A 13,381-nucleotide genomic window follows, 5' to 3' on the forward strand; every position below is an offset into this window, starting at 1 on the left:
GAAGCTCCTACAGTACCACTAGTGCCACTTGCACAGTATCATAAGAAAACACAATACACAGATATACTAAAAATAAAGGTACTTTATTTTTATGACAATATGCCAAAGTATCTCAGTGAGTACCCTCAGTATGAGGATAGCAAATATACACAAGATATATGTACACAATACCAAAATATGCAGTAATAGCAATAGAAAACAGTGCAAACAATGTATAGTCACAATAGGATGAAATAGGGGCACATAGGGATAGGGGCAACACAAACCATATACTCTAGAAGTGGAATGCGAACCACGAATGGACCCCAAACCTATGTGACCTTGTAGAGGGTCGCTGGGACTGTAAGGAAACAGTGAGGGTTAGAAAAATAGCCCACCCCAAGACCCTGAAAAGTGGGTGCAAAGTGCACCTAAGTTCCCCAAAGAGCACAGAAGTAGTGATAGGGGAATTCTGCAAGGAAGACCAACACCAGCAATGCAACAACGATGGATTTCCTGACGAGAATACCTGTGGAACAAGGGGACCAAGTCCAAGAGTCACGATCAAGTCGGGAGTGGGCAGATGCCCAGGAAATGCCAGCTGTGGGTGCAAAGAAGCTGCCACAGGATGGTAAAAGCTGTGGATTCTGCAAGAACGACAAGAGCTAGGAACTTCCCCTTTGGAGGATGGATCGTGCAGAGGTGTTTCCGTGCAGAAAGACCACAAACAAGCCTTGCTAGCTGCAAAGCTCACGGTTAGGGTTTTTGGATGCTGCTATGGCCCAGGAGGGACCAGGATGTCGCCAATTGCGTGAGGACACAGAGGGGGCGTCCAGCAAGACAAAGAGCCCACTCAGAAGCAAGCAGCACCCACAGAAGTGCCGGAACAGGCACTACAAAGTGGAGTGAACCGGAGCTCACCCAAAGTCACAAATGAGAGTCCCACGACGCCGGAGGACAACTCAGGAGGTCGTGAACTGCAGGTTAGAGTGCCGGGGACCCAGGCTTGGCTGTGCACAAAGGAAATCCTGGAAAAGTGCACAGGAGCCGGAGTAGCTGCAAAAGACGCGGTTCTCAGCAATGCAGTCTGGTGTGGGGAGGCAAGGACTTACCTCCACCAAACTTGGACTGAAGAGTCACTGGACTGTGGGAGTCACTTGGACAGAGTTGCTGAGTTCAAGGGATCTCGCTCGTCATGCTGAGAGGAGACCCAGAGGACCGGTGATGCAGTTCTTTGCTGCCTGCGGTTGCAGGGGGAACATTCCGTCTACCCACAGGAGATTTCTTCGGAGCTTCTAGTGCAGAGAGGAGGCAGACTACCCCCACAGCATGCACCACCAGGAAAACAGTCGAGAAGGCTGCAGGATCAGCGTTACAAGGTCACAGTAGTCGTCTTTGCTACTTTGTTGCAGTTTTGCAGGCTTCCAGCGCGGTCAGCAGTCGATTCCTTGGCAGAAGGTGAAGAGAGAGATGCAGAGGAACTCTGATGAGCTCTTGCATTCGTTATCTAAGGAATTCCCCAAAGCAGAGACCCTAAATAGCCAGAAAAGAGGGTTTGGCTACTTAGGAGAGAGGATAGGCTAGCAACACCTGAAGGAGCCTATCAGAAGGAGTCTCTGACGTCACCTGCTGGCACTGGCCACTCAGAGCAGTCCAGTGTGCCAGCAGCACCTCTGTTTCCAAGATGGCAGAGGTCTGGAGCACACTGGAGGAGCTCTGGGCACCTCCCAGGGGAGGTGCAGGTCAGGGGAGTGGTCACTCCCCTTTCCTTTGTCCAGTTTCGCGCCAGAGCATGTCTTAGGGATCCCTGAACCGATGCAGACTGGCTTATGCCCATCAAAGCATTTCCAGAGGCTGGGGGAAGCTGCTACTCCCCAGCCCTGACACCTTTTTCCAAAGGGAGAGGGTGTAACACCCTCTCTCTGAGGAAGTCCTTTGTTCTGCCTTCCTGGGCCAAGCCTGGCTGGACCCCAGGAGGGCAGAAACCTGTCTGAGGGGTTGGCAGCAACAGCAGCTGCAGTGAAACCCCGAGAAAGGTAGTTTGGCAGTACCCAGGTCTGAGCTAGAGACTCGGGGCATCATGGAATTGTCTCCCCAATGCCAATGGCATTGGGGTGACAATTCCATGATCCTAGACATGTTACATGGCCATGTTCGGAGTTACCATTGTGACGCTATACATATGTCGTGACATATGTATAGTGCACGCGTGTAATGGTGTCCCCGCACTCACAAAGTCCGGGGAATTTGCCCTGAACAATGTCGGAGCACCTTGGCTAGTGCCAGGGTGCCCACACACTAAGTTACTTAGCACCCAACCTTTACCAGGTAAAGGTTAGACATATAGGTGACTTATAAGTTACTTAAGTGCAGTGGTAAATGGCTGTGAAATAAGGTGGACGTTATTTCACTCAGGCTTTACACGGCAAGAGGGATCCGTCCACCAAAGGGGAACTCTCTAGCCCTTTTCGTTCCTGCAGAAACCTCAGCTTCTTCTGTCCAGTAGAAGCTTCTTTGCATCCACAGCTGGCATTTCCTGGGCATATGCCCATCTCCGACTTGCTTGTGACTTTTGGACTTGGTCCCCTTGTTCCACAGGTACCCTAGATTGGAAATCCATCGTTGTTGCATTGTTGGTTTGTGTCTTTACTGCATTATTCCTCTAACACGACTTCTTTATCCTTAGGGGAACTTTAGTGCACTTTGCACTCAATTTTCAGGGTCTTGGGGAGGGTTATTTTTCTAACTCTCACTATTTTCTAATAGTCCCAGCGACCCTCTACAAGGTCACATAGGTTTGGGGTCCATTTGTGGTTCACATTCCACTTTTGGAGTATATGGTTTGTGTTGCCCCTATCCCTATGTGTCCCCATTGCATCCTATTGTAACTATACATTGTTTGCACTGTTTTCTAAGACTATACTGCATATTATTGGTATTGTGTATATATATCTTGTGTATATTTCCTATCCTCTCACTGAGGGTACACTCTGAGATACTTTGGCATATTGTCATAAAAATAAAGTACCTTTATTTTTAGTATAAGTGTGTATTGTGTTTTCTTATAATATTGTGCATATGACACTAAGTGGTACTGTAGGAGCTTCACTCGTCTCCTAGTTCAGCCTAAGCTGCTCTGCTAAGCTACCATTATCTATCAGCCTATGCTGCTAGACACCCTATACACTAATAAGGGATAACTGGGCCTGGTGCAAGGTGCAAGTACCCCTTGGTACTCACTACAAGCCAGTCCAGCCTCCTACACCCCTTAGCAGACCACCTAGCATAACTGGTACTAAGGTGAGTTCTCATCACAGTAGGGAAATCATTCCTACAGGTCAAGTTGTTAGAGTGCCAACTGTTAGGGACAATTCTCCCTCTGTCCATTCACACCATTCTTCTGTGTCAAAGCATGCCCAACCCACCCACCCTGATGACAGAATGTTAGAAAGGGAGCTCAATAGATTGAGAGTGGAAGAGTCCTGGCTGAAGCTTAAACAGCAACAGCTGGCTCTAGACAGGGAACCTTTAGACTTAGAAACAGAAAGACAGAGGTTGGGGTTAGGACCCCATGGAGGGACAGCAGTATTACATATAGTAATCCTGTTAAAGAGCATGATTCTAGGAATCTGCATAAGATAGTTCCCCCTTACAAGGAGGGGGATAACATTAACAAGTGGTTTGCTGCACCTGAGAGGGCCTGTGTTGTACAGGGGGTCCCTCAAAGGCAGTGGGCTGCTATCCTATGGCTATCTTTCAGTGGAAAGGGTAGGGATAGGCTACTTACTGTGAAGGAAAGTGATGCCAATAATTTTACAGTTTTAAAGATTGTACTCCTGGATGTTTATGGCTTAACCACTGAACAATACAGGATTAAGTTCAGAGAAACCAAAAAGGAGTCCTCACAAGACTGGGTAGACTTTGTTGACCATTCAGTGAAGGCCTTGGAGGGGTGGTTACATGGCAGTAAAGTTTCTGACTATGAAAGCCTGTATAACTTAATCCTGAGAGAGCATATTCTAAATAACTGTGTGTCTGATTTGTTACACCAATATCTAGTGGACTCATATCTGACCTCTCCCCAAGAATTGGGAAAGAAGGCAGACAAATGGGACAGAACAAGAGTGAACAGAAAAGTTCATTCAGGTGGTGACAAGGATGGCATAAAAAAAGATGGTGAGAAATCTCAGGATAAGCATGGGGATAAGGGTAAAACCAAAGATCACTTCTTCAAATCCTAAACACTCTTCAGGGGGTGGGGATAAAACAAATTCTTCCTCTTCTTCACAACCTGCACACATTAAAAAGCCTTAGTGCTTTGTGTGTAAAAACAGAGGCCATAGGCCAGGGGATAAGTCCTGTCCAGGTAAACCCCCTGAGCCTACCACCACTGATACATCAAGCTCTAGTGCCCCTAGCAGTAGTGGTAATAGTGGTGGGACTGCTGGCAACAGTCAAACTAAGGGTGTAGTTGGGTTCACTTATGGGTCCATCATAGAAACTGGGGTAGTCAGTCCCAAGACAGTTTCTGTCACACCTAGTGGCATTGGCCTTGCCACACTGGCTGCTTGTCCCCTTACAATGGATAAGTACAGGCAGACAGTTTCAATAAATGGTGTTGAGGCCCAGGCCTACAGGGACACAGGTGCCAGTATCATTTTGGTGACTGAAAACCTTGTGGCTCCTGAACAACACATCATTGGACAACAGTATAAGATTATTGATGTCCATAACTCCACTAAGTTTCTTCCCTTAGCTATAGTTCAGCTTAGTTGGGATGGAGTTACTGGTCCTAAGCAGGTGGTAGTATCACCTAGCTTACCTGTAGATTGTCTCTTAGGTAATGACCTAGAGGCCTCAGGTTGGGCTGATGTAGAGTTTTATATCCATGCAGCCATGCTGGGTATCCCTGAGGAATTGTTCCCCCTCATTTCTACTGAAATGAAAAAGCAAAAGAGAGAAGGCCTGAAAACTCAGGATCCCTCTCCAACAACAGGTAAAAAGGGTATCACAGTATCCCCTAACTACCCTGCCATTCAGGATACCATTCCTGTGGTGGGAGAAACCTCTCCTGGGGTGGCACCTGTTCCAAGGCAATCATCAGGTGGCATAGCTGTACTCCCTGAGGTGGAAGTACCTCTCTGTGGTATAACTAACATTGGTGAGAAAAAGAGCACCATTTTAGTTAACATGGAGCATCCCTCCAACCCTTCCAGAGAAAGTTTAGTGCAGAAACCCTACACTGCGTCACAACACTTAGGACAGCATCCCAGCCCTAGTGTGGAGCTCATAGGACAGCATCCCTGCCCTGCTCCAACTAAAGAGAAACAGCATCCCTGTTCTCTCTCCCAGCCATATGGACAAAGTTTTTGCCCAGCTATGGCTTTACTGAGACAGCATCCCTGTCTGGCATTTTCATCACTACAAATAGGTTCAGTGGACAATTCCCACTGCTCTAAACTAAAGTTTACTGATAGAAACTCTGAAAATATATCTTCACATTGTTGCTTAGCTAAAAAACTTCAAACAGGGTGGTTTACATCCCCAAACAGAAGTAACCATATAGTGGATGATAAAGGCAGTAACCAGTCTATTGCAGAGCTACTCTCTACTTATCACCACTTAGACAATAAAGTCTCAACTGGACAAGGTTAGCCTTATTGTCCTTCGTTTGGGGGGATTATGTGAGAAAGTAGCCTCTTTCTAGCCTTGTTACCCCCACTTTTGGCCTGTTTGTGAGTGTATGTCAGGGTGTTTTCACTGTCTCACTGGGATCCTGCTAGCCAGGGCCCAGTGCTCGTAGTGAAAACCCTATGTTTTCAGTATGTTTGTTATATGTCACTGGGACCCTGCTAGTCAGGACCCCAGTGCTCATAAGTTTGTAACCTAAATGTATGTGTTCCCTGTGTGATGCCTAAGTGTCTCACTGAGGCTCTGCTAACCAGAACCTCAGTGCTTATGCTCTCTCTTTACAAATTGTCACTAATTGGCTAGTGACCAATTTCACCAATTCACATTGGCATACTGGAACACCCGTATAATTCCCTAATATATGGTACTGAGGTACCCAGGGTATTGGGGTTCCAGGAGATCCCTATGGGCTGCAGCATTTCTTTTGCCACCCATAGGGAGCTCAGGACAATTCTTACACAGGCATGCCACTGCAGCCTGAGTGATATAACATCCACGTTATTTCACAGCCATTTACCACTGCACTTAAGTAACTTATAAGTCACCCATATGTCTAACCTTTACCTGGTAAAGGTTGGGTGCTAAGTTACTTAGTGTGTGGGCACCCTGACACTAGCCAAGGTGCCCCCACATTGTTCAAGGCAAATTCCCCGGACTTTGTGAGTGCGGGGACACCATTACACGCGTGCACTATACATAGGTCACTACCTATGTATAGTGTCACAATGATAACTCCGAACATGGCCATTTAACATGTCTAAGATCATGGAATTGTCACCCGAATGCCATTCTGGCATTGGGGAGACAATTCCAGGATCCCCCGAGTCTCTAGCACAGACCCGGGTACTGCCAAACTGCCTTTCCCGGGGTTTCACTGCAGCTGCTGCTACTGCCAACCCCTCAGACAGGTTTCTGCCCTCCTGGGGTCCAGCCAGGCTTGGCCCAGGAAGGCAGAACAAAGGACTTCCTCATAGAGAGGGTGTTACACCCTCTCCCTTTGGAAAAAGGTGTCAGGGCTGGGGAGGAGTAGCCTCCCCCAGCCTCTGGAAATGCTTTGATGGGCACAGATGGTGCCCATCTCTGCATAAGCCAGTCTTCACCGGTTCAGGGATCCCCCAGCCCTGCTCTGGCGCGAAACTGGACAAAGGAAAGGGGAGTGACCACTCCCCTGACCTGCACCTCCCAGGGGAGGTGCCCAGAGCTCCTCCAGTGTGCTCCAGACCTCTGCCATCTTGGAAACAGAGGTGCTGCTGGCACACTGGACTGCTCTGAGTGGCCAGTGCCAGCAGGTGACGTCAGAGACTCCCTCTGATAGGCTCTTACCTGTGTTGCTAGCCTATCCTCCTTCCTAGGAAGCCAAAACTCCTTTTCTGGCTATTTAGGGTCTCTGCTTTGGGGAATTCTTTAGAAAACGAATGCAAGAGCTCATCAGAGTTCCTCTGCATCTCTCTCTTCACCTTCTGCCACGGAATCGACTGCTGACTGCTCAGGAAGCCTGCAAAACTGCAACAAAGCAGCAAAGACGACCACTGCAACCTTGTATCGCTGATCCTGCCGCCTTCTCAACTGTTTTCCTGGTGGTGCATGCTGTGGGGGTAGCCTGCCTCCTCTCTGCACTAGAAGCTCAGAAGAAATCTCCCGTGGGACGACGGAATCCTCCCCCTGCAACCGCAGGCACCAAAAGAACTGCATCACCAGTCCTCTGGGTCCCCTCTCAGCACGACAAACGTGTTCCCTGGAACTCAGCAACTCTGTCCAAGTGACTCCCACAGTCCAGTGACCCTTCCGTCCAAGTTTGGTGGAGGTAATTCCTTGCCTCGGCACGCTAGACTGCATTGCTGGGTACCGCGTGATTTGCAGCTGCTCTCGCTCATGTGCACTCTTCCAGGATTTCCTTTGTGCACAGCCAAACCTGGGTCCCAGACACTCTAACCTGCAGTGCACATCCTCCTGAGTTGTCCTCCGGCGTCGTGGGATCTCCTTTTGTGACTTCGGGTGAGCTCCGGTTCGCTCCTGTTTGTGGTGCCTGTTCTGGCACTTCTGCGGGTACTGCCTGCTTCTGTGAGGGCTCCCTATCTTGCTGGGCACCCCTTCTGTCTCCTCACGCAATTGGCGACATCCTGGTCCCTCCTGGGCCGCAGCAGCATCCAAAAACCCTAACCGCGGCCCTTGCAGCTAGCAAGGCTTGTTTGCTGTCTTTCTGCGTGGGAACACCTCTGCAAGCTTCTTCACAACGTGGGACATCCATCCTCCAAAGGGAAAGTTCCTAGTCCTCTTCGTTCTTCAAGAATCCACAGCTTCTACCATCCGGTGGCAGCTTCTTTGCACCCTCAGCTGGCATCTCCTGGGCATCTGCCCAATCTCGACTTTGTCGCGACTCTTGGACTTGGTCCCCTTGTTCCACAGGTACTCTCATCCGGAAATCCATCTTAGTTGCATTGCTGGTGTTGGTCTTCCTTGTAGAATTCTCCTATCACGACTTCTGTGCTCTCTGGGGAATATAGGTGCACTTTACACCTACTTTTCAGGGTCTTGGGGTGGGCTATTTTTCTAACCCTCACTGTTTTCTTACAGTCCCAGCGACCCTCTACAAGCTCACATAGGTTTGGGGTCCATTCGTGGTTCGCATTCCACTTCTAGAGTATATGGTTTGTGTTGTCCCTATACCTATGTGCTCTCATTGCAATCTATTGTGACTGTACATTGCTTGCATTGCTTTCCATTGCTATTACTGCATATTTATGGTATTGTGTACATATATCTTGTGTATATTTGTTATTCTCATACTGAGGGTACTCATTGAGATACTTTTGGCATATTGTCATAAAAATAAAGTACCTTTATTTTTTAGTATATCTGTGTATTGTTTTTTCTTATGATATTGTGCATATGACACCAGTGGTATAGTAGGAGCTTTGCATGTCTCCTAGTTCAGCCTAAGCTGCTCTCCATAGCTACCATCTATCAGCCTAAGCTGCTTGAAACACCTCTTCTACACTAATAAGGGATAACTAGTCCTGGTACAGAGTGTAAGTACCCCTTGGTACCCACTACAAGCCAGGCCAGCCTCCTACAATGTGTCACTGGGACCCTGCCAGCCAGGGCCCCAGTGCTCATAAGTGTGCTGTGTATGTGTTCCCTGTGTGATGACTAACTGTCTCACTGAGGCTCTGCTAACCAGAACCTCAGTGGTTATGCTCTCTCTGCTTTCCAAATTGTCACTAACAGGCTAGTGACCAATTTCACCAATTCACATTGGCATACTGGAACACCCTTATAATTCCCTAGTATATGGTACTGAGGTACCCAGGGTATTGGGGTTCCAGGAGATCCCTATGGGCTGCAGCATTTCTTTTGCCACCCATAGGGAGATCTGACAATTATTACACAGGCCTACCAGTGCAGCCTGAGTGAAATAATGTCCACGTTATTTCACAGCCATTTACCACTGCACTTAAGTAACTTATAAGTCACCTATATGTCTATCCCTTACCTGGTAAAGGTTGGGTGCTAAGTTACTTAGTGTGTGGGCACCCTGGCACTAGACAAGGTGCTCCCACATTGTTCAGGGCAAATTCCCAGGTCTTTGTGAGTGCGGGGACACCATTACACGCGTGCACTATACATATGTCACGACATATGTATAGCGTCACAATGGTAACTCCGAACATGGCCATGTAACATGTCTAAGATCATAGAATTGTCACCCCAATGCCATTCTGGCATTGGGGAGACAATTCCATGATCCCCCGAGTCTCTAGCTCAGACCCGGGTACTGCCAAACTACCTTTCCCGGGGTTTCTCTGCAGCTGCTGCTGCTGCCAACCCCTCAGACAGGTTTCTGCCCTCCTGGGGTCCAGCCAGTCTTGGCCCAGGAAGGCAGAACAAAGGACTTCCTCAGAGAGAGTGTGTTACACCCTCTCCCTTTGGAAAAAGGTGTCAGGGCTGGGGAGGAGTAGCCTCCCCCAGCCTCTGGAAATGCTTTCATGGGCACAGATGGTGCCCATCTCTGCATAAGCCAGTCTACACCGGTTCAGAGATCCCTCAGCCCTGCTCTGGCGCGAAACTGGACAAAGGAAATGGGAGTGACCACTCCCCTGACCTGCACCTCCGCTGGGAGGTGCCCAGAGCTCCTCCAGTGTGCTCCAGACCTCTGCCATCTTGGAAACAGAGGTGCTGCTGGCACACTGGACTGCTCTGAGTGGCCAGTGCCAGCAGGTGACGTCAGAGACTCCTTCTGATAGGCTCCTTCAGGTGTTGCTAGCCTATCCTCTCTCCTAAGTAGCCAAACCTCCTTTTCTGGCTATTTAGGGTCTCTGCTTTGGGGAATTCCTTAGATAACGAATGTAAGAGCTTATCAGAGTTCCTCTGCATCTCTCTCTTCACCTTCTGCCAAGGAATCGACTGCTGACCGTGCTGGAAGCCTGCAAAACTGCAACAAAGTAGCAAAGACGACTACTGCGACCTTGTAACGCTGATCCTGCCGCCTTCTCGACTGTTTTCCTGGTGGTGCATGCTGTGGGGGTAGTCTGCCTCCTCTCTGCACAAGAAGCTCCGAAGAAATCTCCCGTGGGTCGACGGAATCTTCCCCCTGCAACCGCAGGCACCAAAGAACTGCATCACCGGTCCTCTGGGTCTCCTCTCAGCACATCGAGCGAAGTCCCTGGAACTCAGCAACTCTGTCAAAGTGGACAAAGGAAAGGGGAGTGACCACTCCCCTGACCTGCACCTCCCCTGGGAGGTGCCCAGAGCTCCTCCAGTGTGCTCCAGACCTCTGCCATCTTGGAAATAGAGGTGCTGCTGGCACACTGGACTGCTCTGAGTGGCCAGTGCCAGCAGGTGACGTCAGAGACTCCTTCTGATAGGCTCCTTCAGGTGTTGCTAGCCTATCCTCTCTCCTAAGTAGCCAAACCCTCTTTTCTGGCTATTTAGGGTCTCTGCTTTGGGGAATTCCTTAGATAACGAATGCAAGAGCTCATCAGAGTTCCTCTGCATCTCTCTCTTCACCTTCTGCCAAGGAATCGACTGCTGACCGCGCTGGAAGCCTGCAAAACTGCAACAAAGTAGCAAAGACGACTACTGCGACCTTGTAACGCTGATCCTGCCGCCTTCTCGACTGTTTTCCTGGTGGTGCATGCTGTGGGGGTAGTCTGCCTCCTCTCTGCACTAGAAGCTCCGAAGAAATCTCCCGTGGGTCGACGGAATCTTCCCCCTGCAACCGCAGGCAGCAAAGAACTGCATCACCGGTCCTCTGGGTCTCCTCTCAGCACGACGAGCGAGGTCCCTTGAACTCAGCAACTCTGTCCAAGTGACTCCCACAGTCCAGTGACTCTTCAGTCCAAGTTTGGCGGAGGTCAGTCCTTGCCTCCCCATGCCAGACTGCATTGCTGAGAACCGCGTCTTTTGCAGCTACTCCGGCTCCTGTGCACTTTTCCAGGATTTCCTTTGTGCACAGCCAAGCCTGGGTCCCCGGCACTCTAACCTGCAGTTCACGACCTCCTGAGTTGTCCTCCGGCGTCGTGGGACCCTCATTTGTGACTTCGGGTGAGCTCCGATTCACTCCACTTTGTAGTGCCTGTTACGGCACTTCTGTGGGTGCTGCTTGCTTCTGAGTGGGCTCTTTGTCTTGCTGCATGCCCCCTCTGTCTCCTCACGCAATTGGCGACATCCTGGTCCCTCCTGGGCCACAGCAGCATCCAAAAACCCTAACCGCGAGCTTTGCAGCTAGCAAGGCTTGTTTGCGGTCTTTCGCACGGAAACACCTCTGCACGATCCATCCTCCAAAGGGGAAGTTCCTAGCTCTTGTCGTTCTTGCAGAATCCACAGCTTCTACCATCCTGTGGCAGCTTCTTCACACCCACAGCTGGCATTTCCTGGGCATCTTCCCACTCCCGACTTGATCGTGACTCTTGGACTTGGTCCCCTTGTTCCACAGGTATTCTCGTCAGGAAATCCATCGTTGTTGCATTGGTGGTGTTGGTCTTCCTTGCAGAATTCCCCTATCACTACTTCTGCGCTCTTTGGGGAACTTAGGTGCACTTTGCACCCACTTTTCAGGGTCTTGGGGTGGGCTATTTTTCTAACCCTCACTGTTTCCTTACAGTCCCAGCGACCCTCTACAAGGTCACATAGGTTTGGGGTCCATTCGTGGTTCGCATTCCACATCTAGAGTATATGGTTTGTGTTGCCCCTATACCTATGTGCTCTCATTGCAATCTATTGTGACTGTACATTGCTTGCATTGCTTTCTATTGCTATTACTGCATAATTTTGGTATTGTGTACATATATCTTGTGCATATTTCCTATCCTCATACTGAGGGTACTGACTGAGATACTTTTGGCATTTTGTCATAAAAATAAAGGCCCGTATTTATACTCCGTTTGCGCCGAATTTGCGTCGTTTTTTTCGACGCAAATTCGGCGCAAAACAAACGCCATATTTATACTTTGGCGTTAGACGCGTCTAGCGCCAAAGTATGGGCAAATAGCGTCATTTTTTTGCGTGAACGTCTTCCTTGCGTTAATGAGATGCAAGGAAGGCGTTCCCGTCTAAAAAAATGACGGCGACGCAAATGCGTCGTATTTATACTCCCGGGCAAAAATCACGCCCGGGAGGTGGCGGGTCAAAAAACCCCGCATTTGCGCCACTATTTAACGCCTGGGTCAGGGTAGGCGTTAAGGGGCCTGTGGGCTCAAAATGAGCCCACAGGTGCCCTCCCCTGCCCCCAGGGACCCCCCCTGCCACCCCTGCCCACCCCAGGAGGACACCCAAGGATGGAGGGACCCACCCCAGGGACATTCAGGTAAGTTCAGGTAAGTATAATTTTTTATATTTTGTAATTTTTTTTGGGTGTCATAGGGGGGCCTTATTTGTGCCCCCCTACATGCCACTATGCCCAATGACCATGCCCAGGGGACACAAGTCCCCTGGGCATGGCCATTGGGCAAGGGGGCATGACTCCTGTCTTTACTAAGACAGGAGTCATGAAATGGCGTCTGGGCGTCGTAAAAAAATGGCGCAAATCGGGTTGAGGCGATTCTTTTGCCTCAACCTGACTTGCCCCATTTTAAGACGCCCTAACGTCATTTTTTCCCAACGCCGGCGCTGCCTGGTCTACGTGGTTTTTTTCCACGCACACCAGGCAGCGCCGGTCTGCTTGCGCCGGCTAACGCCATTCCATAAATACGGCGCCCGCATGGCGCTTCAGAATGGCGTTAGACGGCGCTAAATATTTTGACGCTAAACTGCGTTAGCGCAGTTTAGCGTCAAAAAGTATAAATATGGGCCAAAGTACCTTTATTTTTAGTATATCTGTGTATTGTGTTTTCTTATGATATTGTGCATATGACACCAGTGGTATAGTGGGAGCTCTGCATGTCTCCTAGTTCAGCCTAAGCTGCTCTGCTAAACTACCCTTTTCTATCAGCCAAAGCTGCGAGACACCTCTTCTACACTAATAAGGGATACCTGGACCTGGTGCAGAGTGTAAGTACCCCTTGGTATTCACTACAAACCAGGCCAGCCTCCTACAATGTTGTTTTAGTTGTATGTGTCACTGGGACCCTGCCAGCCAGAGCCCCAGTGCTCATAAGTGTGCCCTGTATGTGTTCCCTGTGTGATGACTGTAGGAAAGTACCATCTTGCCTGGCATGTTACTCCCATTTTTCACTGTATATATGTTGTTTTAGTTGTATGTGTCACTGGGACC

The sequence above is a fragment of the Pleurodeles waltl genome, chromosome 3_1 (assembly GCF_031143425.1).
Source record: "Pleurodeles waltl isolate 20211129_DDA chromosome 3_1, aPleWal1.hap1.20221129, whole genome shotgun sequence".
NCBI lineage: Eukaryota > Metazoa > Chordata > Amphibia > Caudata > Salamandridae > Pleurodeles > Pleurodeles waltl.